Source organism: Oryx dammah, unplaced genomic scaffold (assembly GCF_014754425.2).
Source record: "Oryx dammah isolate SB20612 unplaced genomic scaffold, SCBI_Odam_1.1 HiC_scaffold_3, whole genome shotgun sequence".
In the NCBI taxonomy this organism is placed as follows: domain Eukaryota; kingdom Metazoa; phylum Chordata; class Mammalia; order Artiodactyla; family Bovidae; genus Oryx; species Oryx dammah.
In genome coordinates, this window is record NW_024070187.1 from 69,212,007 (window position 1) to 69,224,124 (window position 12,118).

At 42.4% G+C, this 12,118-nt stretch overlaps 1 pseudogene; it reads right to left on the reverse strand.

Moving 5' to 3' along the window:
- Positions 1-286: 286 nt before the first annotated feature.
- LOC120862127 lies at positions 287-759 on the reverse strand (annotated as a pseudogene).
- Positions 760-12,118: the final 11,359 nt, after the last annotated feature.

Genomic DNA, 12,118 nt, shown 5'->3' on the forward strand with positions numbered 1-12,118 from the left:
TCAATATGATAGCTGTAGAAACAGAGTACATTTTCTTTACATAGTGAAAAACTAAGAAGAAAATGCCATGTAACATTATTGGTACATGGTGTTTATGGCAGCAGAAAAGATACTGTTGTGAGTTTGTCACCTTGACACCAAGAAGTCTAGCCCAGACTTTTAATATGCTTCCTATGTTTTTTACTAGAGCTTCTTTTCTGCTACTTTTCATCCATCCTTTTCCATATTCCAAATCAGAGGGTTGGTACGGCCTTTAGAAATTTATTAATAGGAGCAAATCCAGTATCCACTGATTTCTTCTCAAAAGGCACTCTCACCCATCAGCTAGTCCAGCAGTTTTATTCTCATGAATACTCTAGCCATGAAAACACTCCATAGGACACAGATGAATCCAGTGACTACAAGAAAAAGTCAATTGAGTTTTGGAGTGTTTGGTGCCTTGGATAAGTCGAAGATTATGAAACCCCAACCTCCCATTGTAGACAGGAAGCTGGACGTGTGTCCTTCCAATATATTGTCCATTTATTTCATAGGCCAAGAAAGCTGTGGGCCTGCTGCCCATGCTCATCAGTCACAAAGCCAACACTTGAACTTTGACAGTTACATCATAAACTGCTTCTCTAGTGGTGAGGAAGTGAGACACCATCACCAGAATGCACACCATCATGGTCAATGGCTTGTATAACCAGGGTTGTGCTTCTTCAGCTTCAGGTTGGGCCACTTGAACACTAAGATCTGGACTTGGTATAAAACCTCCATGTTGGTCACAGCAGGTGCAGCAAGAGCAGCACAATTATTAAAAAAAATTTTTTTTAAATTATTCACACATAGTTGACTTACAGTGTTGTGTTAATTTCTGCTGTATAGCAAACTTATTCAGTTATACATATACATACATATATATATATTCTTTTTCATATCAATTACTTTTCCATTATGGTTTATCATAGGACAGTCAATATAATTCCCTGTGCTATACAGTAGGACCTTTGTTGTTGTTTTTTTTTTTTAAGTTGTAAAATACTGAAAAATAGAAGGAAGAAAAGTAGAACCTTATAATCCTTTTGGAGAATTTATTTCCAGTCTTATACATATTTTTCTAGACATAATTGGAAATGCGAATGAATGAACAATCAGGAGACACTCATATGAAACCTAAATAGTGGGAGGAGCAAGGTCAGAAATTCTCGTGGATTTGGAAGGCAAGTATGTGGCCATTCCCTCCTCTAAAGACTGAGGGCAATCATGGTGTCTGAGGGTGGTGGTGGTGAGAACAAGAGTGAAGCTGTGGACAGGCAAGCTTAGGTTGGGACCTGGCAGAAAGCAAAATTCACCATAAATGACAGCAAGCAGAGCAGACATCGATTTGGAGATTCGTAAGTGCCAGGCATTATTCTAATCAGTAAGTGCCAGGCATTATTCTAATCACTTTCTATACGGTAACTCATTTAGTTCTCTTCCCAACCCTTGAGTAAGGAATTGCTATTATTCTTGTTTACACAGGAGGAAATGTTAAGTAACTTGCCTCAAGGGTGGAGCTGGGTTTCAAATCCATGCCATCTGTTTATAGTGTCCTTGCTCTTAAATGACATGTGATAGTTTTATCATTTTCTTTATTTATCAGTCTGGATTCCCCATGGGACTCCCACAGGCACCTTAGCCATTTAGAAGAAGCCCATCTAGCAGAGCTGTGGGGAATTTCACCTCGCCATTGCAATCATTTCTAGGCTTTCAAGCATGTTCCTCTGCAACAGAAATCTGAGTGTCATCCATCACCATTCATTTGTGTTGTCGCCTATGAGGACCTTTTCTTTTTGCCTCTTTTCTTTCAGAACACAGTAAATTATATTCAAACGGCAGTCATGGAGGAAACTTTCATTCCCTCCTTCCTCAACAAAGCTGATCGATGGGCGCGAAAGCCCCGGGGAAGCAGCATCTGCTCTAACTCAAGGATCCCTGCCCAAGTGGAGGATGAAATTAACAGACACAGAGCAGTTTTGCAGTTCAACATTTGTGCAAGTCTGGCACATGCACACATCATTAGCAACTCTATTTGAGAAGCAGGATCAAGGAGGTGAGCAGAAGAAGGGATCTCATTAAAGGGATATTCAAGAAAGAAGAAATTCAGAGCATTTAGGTACAGCTTCATGGCTAAAATAAATGAACAAATAGCCAGGTAAGTTGGGGAGGTGTTGACAGACAGTTTGCATAATTTTGCCTCTGCACCTTCCAAATCAGAGGGATGTTATGCAATGAACTCCCCAGAGTGGCTGCCTCGTTTACTTAGTCTGTGAGCTAAAATAAACCCTTTATGAAGGCAAGGATTTGCTGTCCTGTTCACTGCTGTAATCTGGGCTCATAGCACATGAAAATTAAATATTCATGGAATAAGTTAATGTAGACTTGCTCAAAGGTTACTTGACCTGAGCTAGGCAGATAAAATCTGGCATGTTCAGCAGGAATGGTAACTTCTATTTTTAAAGTATATGGAATCAGTGGTGATATATTAGTGGAATGCTTCTTGTGTGCCCACCCTTATTCAAGGCAATGGAGGAGATAGAACAAAAGCACAGTTGTAAGGATGATTGTGATTGGCCAGGCATGCTGTAAGTTCATTATTGAAGATTTGCTATTGGCCAGGCATATTATAAGTTCATTACTAGCATTAGCATGTTCAATTCTCTAAATACCGCCTTCGAGGTAGGTGGGTAAAGTACAAGTGTGATCATCTCCATTTGATGTACAAGGCAACTGGTACCAGGTCAATTTAGTAACTTGCCCAGAGTCCTAGGCTGTTAAACGTGGAGCTGGGATTCCCTCTGCTATGCTCTTTGGGATTCCCTGGTAGCTCAGCTGGTAAGGAATCCACCTGCAATGCAGGAGACCCCAGTTCAATCCCTGGATTGGGAAGATCCCCTGAAGAAGGGATAGGCTACCCACTTCAGTATTCTTGCCTGGAGAATTCCATGGACTATAGAGTCCATGGGGTCACAAAGAGTCAGAAATGACTGAGTGACTTTCACTTTCACTTTATGCTGTCATCTTTACTGCCATTCTTTGTGTTCTCAGCCTGTTAGGAATTTACCCTTTATTTGAGGACTCAAAAAAAAAAAAAACACATATGAAGCAGAAAACAATGAAATCTTAAACTCTGTGGTCCTGGCAGCAAAAGGGAGAGGAGTATGTATAGACTAGAGTTTTCAAAGAGAACTTCTGGAAGGAGGCTGTACTAGATCTGTCTTGAATTTCATCATTGGTTTGTTTATATACCCATCTCTCCATCCTCCCATACACTTACTAAACAATCATTTTTTAAAATTTATTTTTAAATTGAAGGATAATTGCTTTATAGAATTTTGTTGTTTTCTATCAAACCTCAACATGAATCAGCCATAGGTATACATATATCCTCTCCCTTTTGAACCTCTCTCCCATCTCCCACCCCATCCCACCCTTCTATGTTGATACAGGGCCCCTGTTTGAGTTTCCTGAGCCATATAGCAAATTTCCATTGGCTATCTATTTTACATATGGTAATGGCCACCTCATGCAAAGAGTTAACTCATTGGAAAAGACCCTGATGCTGGGAGGGATTGGGGGAAGGAGGAGAAGGGGACGACAGAGGATGAGATGGCTGGATGGATCACTGACTTGATGGACATGAGTTTGAGTGAACTCTGGGAGTTGGTGATGGACAGGGAGGCCTGGCGTGCTGTGATTCATGGGATCGCAAAGAGTTGGACACGACTGAGTGACTGAACTGAACTGAACTGAATGTAAGTTTCTGTGTTACTCTTTCCATGCATCTCACCCTATCCTCCCTTCTTCCCATGTACATAAGTCTATTCTCTACATCTGTTTCTCCATTGCTGCCCTGTAAATAAATTCTTCAGTACCATTTTTCTATATTCTGTATATGTGCATTAGAATATAATATTTATCTTTCTTTTTCTAACTCACTTCACTCCATATAATAGGTTCTAGGTTCATCTACCCGATCAGAACTAACTCAAATGCATTCCTTTTTATGGCTGAGTAATATTCCATCATGTATATGTACCACACCTTCTTTATCCATTCATCTCTCGATGGACATCTAGGTTGCTTCTATGTTCTAGCTATTGTAAATAGTGCTGCAATGAACGATGGTATACCTGTGTCTTTTTCAGGTTTGGTTTCCTCAGGGTATATGCCTAGGAGTGGGATTGCTGGGTCATATGGTGGTTTTATTCCTAGTTTTTTAAGGAATCTCCACACTGCCTCCCATGGTGGCTGTATCAATTTACATTCCTACCAACAGCTCAAGAGCGTTCCCTTTGCTCCACACCCTCTCCAGCATTTATTGTTTGTAGACTTGTTGATGATGGCCACTCTGACGGGTGTGAGGTGATATCTCATTGTGGTTTTGATTTGCATTTCTCTAATCATGAGTGATGTTGAGCATCTTTTCATGTGTTTGTTAGCCATCTGTATGTCTTCTTTGGAGAAATGTCTGTTTAGGTCTTTCTCTCACTTTTTGATTGGGTTTGTTTTTCTAGCATTGAGTTGTATGAGCTGCTTGTATATTTTAGAAACTAATCCTTTGTCAGTTGTTTCATTTGCTACTATTTTCTCCCATTCTGAGGGCTGTCTTTTCACCTTGCTTATAGTTTCCTTTGCTGCACAAAAGCTTTCAAGTTTAATCAGGTCCCACTTGTTTCCTTCTGTTTTTATTTCCATTACTCTAGGAGGTGGATCATAGAGGATCTTGCTTTGATTTATCTCATCAAGAGTTCTGCCTATGTTTTCCTCTCAGAGTTTTATAGTTTCTGGTCTTACATGTAGGTCTTTAATCCATTTTGAGTTTATCTTTGTGTATGGTGTTAGGAAGTGTTCTAATTTCATTCTTTTAAACATAGCTGTTCAGTTTTCCCAGCACCATTTATTGAAGAGGCTATCTTTCCCCCATTGTATATTCTTGCCTCCTTTGTCAAAAATAAGGCACCCATAGGTGCATGGGTTTATTTCTGGGCTTTCGATCTTGTTCCATTGGTCTATAGTTCTGTTTTTGCGCCAGCACCATACTGTTTTGATGACTGTAGCTTTGTAGTATAATCTGACGTCAGGAAGGTTGATTCCTCCAGTTTCATTCTTCTTCCTCAAGACTGCTTTGGCTATTCAGGGTCTTTTGTGTTTCCATATGAATTGTGAAATTTTTTGTTCTAGTTCTGTGAAAAATGCCTTTGGTAATTTGATAGGGATCGCATTGAGTCTGTAGATTGCATTTGGTAGTATAGTCATTTTCACAATATTGATCTCCCTACCCAGGAACATGGACTATCTCTCCATCTGTTTACGTCATCTTTGATTTCTTTCATCAGTGTCATACTTTTCTGTGTACAGTTCTTTTGTCTCCTTCAGTTCAGTTCAGTCATGTCCAACTCTTTGCGACCCCATGAACTTCAGCACGCCAGGCTTCCCTGTCCATTACCAACTCAAACTCATGTCCATCGTGTTGGTGATGCCATCCAATCATCTCATCCTCTGTTGTCCCCTTCTCCTCCTGCCTTCAGTCTTTCCCAGATCAGGGTCTTCTCAAATGAGTTGGTTCTTCGCATCAGATGGCCAAAGTATTGGGATTTCAGCTTCAGCCTCCATCCTTCCAGGGAATACTCAGGACTGATTTCCTTTAGGATGGACTGGTTGGATCTCCTTGCAGTCCAAGGGACTCTCAAGAGTCTTCTCCAACACTTCCCACTCCAGTATTCATACACACTTGCGTTCTGGGCTTCTCTTGTGGCTCAGCTGGTAAAGAATCTGCCTGCAATGTGGGAGACCTGGGTTCAATCCCTGGGTTGGGAAAATCCCCTGGAGAAGGGAAAGGCTCCCTACTCCAGTAATCATACACACTTTGTCTCCTTAGGTAAGTTTACTTCTAGATATTTAATTCTTTTCATTGCAATGGTGAATGGGATTGATTCCTTAACTTCTCTTTCTGATTTCTCAGTTAGTATATATAAATGCAAGTGATTTCTGTGTATTGATTTTGTATCCTGCAACCTTGCTAAATTCACTGATTAGCTCTAGTAATTTTCTGATACTATCTTTAGAGTTTTCTATGTACAGTATCATGTCACCTGCAAACAGGGAGAGCTTACTTCTTTTCCAATCTGGATTCTTTTTATTTCTTTTTCTTCTCTGAGTGCTGTAACTAGGACTTCCAGAACTCTGTTGAATAAGAGTGATGAAAGTGGACACCCTTGTCCTGTTCCTGATCTTAGGGGGAATGCTTTCAGTTTTTCACCATTGAGAATAATGTTTGCTGTAGGCTTCAAACAGTCATTTTAAAATTAATTAGTTAATTTTTGGCTGCACTGGGTCTTTGTCACTGTGCACAGGCTTTCTCTGGTTGCAGAAAAATGGGAGCTACTCTCTAGTTGTCATGCATGGACTTCTGTTTGCAGAGGCTTCTCTTGTTGCAGAGCATTGACTCTAGAGCATGGGCTTCAGTAGTTGTGCATGGGCTTAGCTGCCCTGTAGCATGTGAACTCTTTCTATTGACGGGCAGATTCTTTACCACTGGACCACCAGGACAGTCCTAACAATCATTTTTTGAGTTCCAACTATGTAACAGGCCCTGAGTCCTGGAGCAGTGGATTTTGTGATGAAGAAGTCATATGTTAGCAGTCTTACCTTCTCTGCCTGAGAGGGCTAAGATGAAGTGATATACATGTGCTGACAGAGTGTCTCCCCCAGGCAGGACTGTCTATCAAGCCTGAGAATGCTTGTACCCTGAGTACTGCAAGCCCAACTAGAATTCGCCCGTAGTGAGGTGACCTGGGCACAAGGGTATTCTCTGCAGTACTGTTTTCAACAACAAAGTGTTAGAAATAGCCCCACATTCATCAAAAGGGACTACTTTAATAGAACATGATAGTGCACACAAAGAGATTATTAAGCAGCTGTAAATTGAAGAAACTAAAGTGAAAACATCTTTAAGACATTTAACTGAAAAAAAGTCAAAGAGCATATGGATAGTAGGTTACCATTTGGGTAAAAGGTGGGGACTATAAACACACTTAGTGTGCATGCTCAGTCGCTTAGTTGTGGCCAACTCTTTGTGACCCTTATGGACTGTAGCCCACCAGGCTCCTCTGTCCATGGGATATTCCAGGAAAGAATATGGGAGTGGGTTGCCATTTCCTACTCCAATGGATCTTCCTGACCCAGGGATTGAACCCGCATCTCCTGTGTCTCCTGCACTGGCAGGCATATTCTCTACTGCTCAGCCACCAGGGAAGCAACATACTTGATAAGATATCTATAAAATATCTCTGGAAAGAGACCAGACACTGATCACATCTATGGCTTTCAGTGGAGGGAGCAGGGAGTTGAATGGCAAGAGCGGCAGGAAAGTTTTTCACTGGATACCCTTTTGTATGTTTGAATTTTGAATCTTGTAAATTTATTGCCTATATTCTCCTCCCAAACACTCTTTTTTCCTTTCAAAAATTCACGCACACAGACCCAAGGATTAGCAGTGTATCCATGAGTGCCAGAGTTTTAATTTTGAGCCCCTAAATCTCTCAAGGCACCAAGAAGAGAGTACTGGGTGCCAGGATCACCTGACATCTAGAACCCATAGCAGCTAGTCTGACACCTAAAGGGCTGTGACATTTGGTTTCTGTCCTTGGCCTTGGTTTGCAGCTTGCAAGAGTATAGGTAGGGTGGGCCTCACTGGAAGGTGACACTTGTGCAAAGCTTGAAGTTAGTGAGGGAATGAGTCCCGAGGGTATCAGGGAAGGAAATTCCAGAAGGATAGAAGGAACAGTTCAAAGAATCGGAAGCAGGTGTATGCTGGGCCAGGTGGGAGGTGTGCCTGGAATGGAGTAAACAAGAGGGAGGGAAGAAACAAAGATGGAGGAGTAAGCGGCAGACTGTACGGGGCTGAGGGTGCGGTGGACAGGAGCACTTTCCCCTCCTTCCTCAGGATTCCACACCCAGACCTCAGCTGTTTGTCCATCTCGTGTCCCATTTCTATCAGCTGGTGATGCCTGGTTTCTGAGACCCATCCCTGCCCTGCACTCACAGCTGGTGTTGGCCTCATGGCCTCATGCCTGTCCTGGTGACCAGTCCAGGGACCTGGTCTCTCTCAGGTCAGGGAACGGAGCCTGAATTCCAGTCTGTGCTGGAAGGTGCAGCCAGTTCAGTCCCCACGGGGACTATGGGCACTTGAGGAGGACAGCCAGGAGCAGGGAGTCTAGCAACTCATCTTTTAACCCTCCTGCTATGCTGGGCTTCTGGATGATTCTCAAATGGCACACTTTTACCTCAGACGCCCTTGGACCTGGAATTCCTCATCCTCAGTCACCCCTCCCCCTCCGTGTGACTCACTTCCTATTTCTCTAGATGAGTCTCAAAGGCCCTCCTCCTCAGAGAAGCCTTTCCTCACCTCCCGATGGGACAGAGTGCCTTCTGTCCCCCAACACTCTTACTTGCCTGAATGTTTTCAGTACCTTAATGGATGTTTGTTATCAGTCTCTCCCTGCTAGGATAACAGCTTGGGGGCAGTCAGGACTTTGTCTAGAACCCCAGCACCTGTGTGTGGTTTAGTCTTCTAGTCCTTGTCTCAGTAAGTGAGTCTGGTTGCAGATTTTGGCCCCTCCCTTGATCTTAGCAGAGCTTTAAGAGGAGTATGAAGTGCTCATAATTTAAAGAGTCATCATTTTTTGAGGTGGCAGTTTATTTTTGTTTTTACTGACTGTTGATTCTTGAGAAGCAGCTTTGATGCTTGTAGACTGGGGGTCAAATTCTGGCTCTGGCATTGGCTGATATTGGGCAAATTAAGCCTTTCTGGGCTTGTTTCTCTTCTAAGATGGGCTGGGGAGAGGGAGTGGGGATGAGGGATAATATCTACCTCCTGCTGTTGGCAGATGAAGAGTGTGGGGTGTGGTCTTTGGTACACAGTAAATGATTATTTTTTGCATTTCTTTCCATGGGGATGGTCTTGATCCCTGTCTTCTGTACAATGTCACGAACCTCAGTCCATAGTTCATCAGGGACTCTATCTATCAGATCTAGTCCCTTAAATCTATTTCTTACTTCCACTGTATAATCATATGGGATTTGATTTAGGTCATAACTGAATGGTCTAGTGGTTTTCCCTACTTTCTTCAATTTATGTCTGAATTTGGCAATAAGGAGTTCATGATCTGAGCCACAGTCAGCTTCTGGTCTTGTTTTTGCTGACTGTATAGAGCTTCTCCATCTTTGGTTACAAAGAATATAATCAATCCGATTTCAGTGTTGACCATCTGGTGATGTCCATGCGTAGAGTCTTCTCTTGTGTTGTTGGAAGAGGGTGTTTGTGTTCTCTTGGCAAAACTCCATTAGCCTTTGCTCTGCTTCATTCCGTATTCCAAGGCCAAATTTGCCTGTTACTCCCGGTGTTTCTTGACTTACTGCTTTTGCATTCCAGTCCCCTATAATGAAAAGGACATCTTTTTAGGGTGTTAGTTCTAAAAGGTCTTGTAGGTCTTCACAGAACCATTCAACTTCAGCTTCTTCAGCATTACTGGTTGGGGCATAGACTTGGATTACTGTGATATTGAATGGTTTGCCTTGTAAACGAACAGAGATCATTCTGTCATTTTTGAGATTGCATATTCAAAAGCAGAGACATTACTTTGCCAACAAAGTTCCGTCTAGTCAAGGCTATGGGTTTTCCAGTAGTCATGTATGGATGTGAGAGTTGGACTGTGAAGAAAACTGAGCACTGAAGAATTGATGCTTTGAACTGTGGTGTTGGAGAAGACTCTTGAGAGTCCCTTGGACTGCAAGGAGATCCAACCAGTCCATTCTAAAGGAGATCAGTCCTGGGTGTTCTTTGGAAGGACTGATGCTAAAGCTGAAACTCCAGTACTTTGGCCACCTCATGCTAAGAGTTGACTCATTGGAAAAGACTCTGATGCTGGGAGGGATTGGGGGCAGGAGGAAAAGGGGACGACAGAGGATAAGATGGCTGGGTGGCATCACCGACTTGATGGACAAGAGTTTGAGTGAACTCTGCGAGTTGGTGATGGACAGGGAGGCCTGGTGTGCTGCAGTTCATGGGGTTGGACACAACTGAGCGACCGAACTGAACTGAAATGATTATTTATATTCAGCCTTTCCTTCCTCAGCCTTCTTCCACATCCCCCACCATGAAAGGTCTTTTCCATATACTTAGTGGTCCAATATTGCTTGTAAGCTGTGAGGACTTGAAAATGCAGCACATAATCTTTGAATTCTTCATTATTCATTTTGCCCTTGGATGTTCAATGTCCTGGTCACAGGTCTAATATCTGTAAGAGCTGATAAATTAATGCTTTCTGTTGTTGTTGCTGTTGCAATCACATTACGTTCTGGTCAATCTTTTCACAAAAGTATAGGTGTGTCAGTCGGGCTCAGCTGCTATAACAAAAATACCTGCAAATACTGTAGCTTTTAATAGAATAGGAGCTTGTGTCTTTCCTATGTAATAATCTAGAAATAGATGGAGGGTCTAGGTTAGAGGCGCTGAGCTAGGAGGGCATCCAGGTCCCTTCTCTCTTTTTGCTCTGAGTTTCTGTCGTGGTGCTTTTGTTCACGCGATCAAAGCTAGAGCAACACCACCCAATTCACATTCTGGTAAGAAAGAAGGAGGAGGAAGAGGAAGTCCATAGCAAGTCCACTTCTTTTAGGAAAACCGCACTCCAGTTCCTTTAGTACAAATGCAATCATATGGCCAGACCTAGCTGCAAGGGTGCTTGGGAAATTTTACTTCTATCTCTGTGGCTATGGATTCTGCTAAAACTTGTTAACTAGGTATCTGTTATTAACAGGAATAAAAGAAGAATGAATTTTGGGAAGGTACACAGAGTTGGACATGACTGAAGTGACTTAGCAGCAGCAGCAGCAGTCTCAGCATTCCTGCTGTGAAGGGAACCAGGTAAGAATGTGGCTGTCTAGGTTCGAGCAAAGCCATGACCACTGGAAAAAGGCAACTGCTTACAGATGCTGGAACCTCCTTTTAACCTTCAGACAGTGTGTCTTAGGTAAATAGTGAGTACACAATTTTCCCCCTCCCATTAAAAAAAGTCATTCAACTGAAGGTAAACAATTGCATGTCCATACTGTACCTGTAAGGGTTTCATACCATTCTGATCAGTCCACATTGCTTTAGAATTCATCTGAAGTTTTTGAAACTCAGAACCAGGGTTTTACCTCAACTCATGAGGGTTTTGTGACCCTTGATGATCTTTAGGGTCAATGCAGATATGGAAAGCTGGTGTGGCCCGTGTGCTCCTTTGATGGTGTCTGTGATCATAGGCACATCATCTCAGGTAGGATACAGCACTTGCAACTTCACTTACCCCAGCATCCATATTTATGTTTCCATTTCCATTACTAAGGGCCAGAAGAAGTAGCATGCCACAGAATTTGGGGGAGAGAATCTCTGCCACTGTCAACTTCAGCTGCATGGTGATAGATTTACCTCCAGGCTTGCAGTCTGGGCTGAAATAGACACAGCAGATAGTAAAATTAGTTCACATTTGTACTATCATCATGGAGCTGAAAGAACCATTTTATATCCATTCACTCTCTTGTTCCTCTCATTTGAGGTAGATTATTATTTTGTTATTGCTCTTTTTCCCACTTTACAGATAAATAAACTGAAATGCAAAGAGATTAGGAGAATTAGTCAAGGATACCTAGATCAGTTCAGTTCAGTTCAGTCGCTCAGTCGTGTCTGACTCTTTGCGACCCCATGAATCGCAGCACGCCAGGCCTCCCTGTCCATCACCAACTCCCAGAGTTCACTCAGACTCACGTCCATCGAGTCAGTGATGCCATCCAGCCATCTCATCCTCTGTCGTCCCCTTCTTCTCCTGCTCCCAAGATGGTAGGTGGTAATACCCATAGTATTAAGTAAGATTGATTTAAAATATTAAATCAGGACATGTTTGTTGGATGAATGGGTAAACATTGGTAATAAGTGTGGTCATGTCAGAAAACTCTGGGCTCTGTCATAATAGAAAACTCTTGCGGGTAGCTGAACTTTCTGCCTGTTCCTAATTTGTACATTAAGTTAAGAATGGCACTGGTGCTACAGATAAAT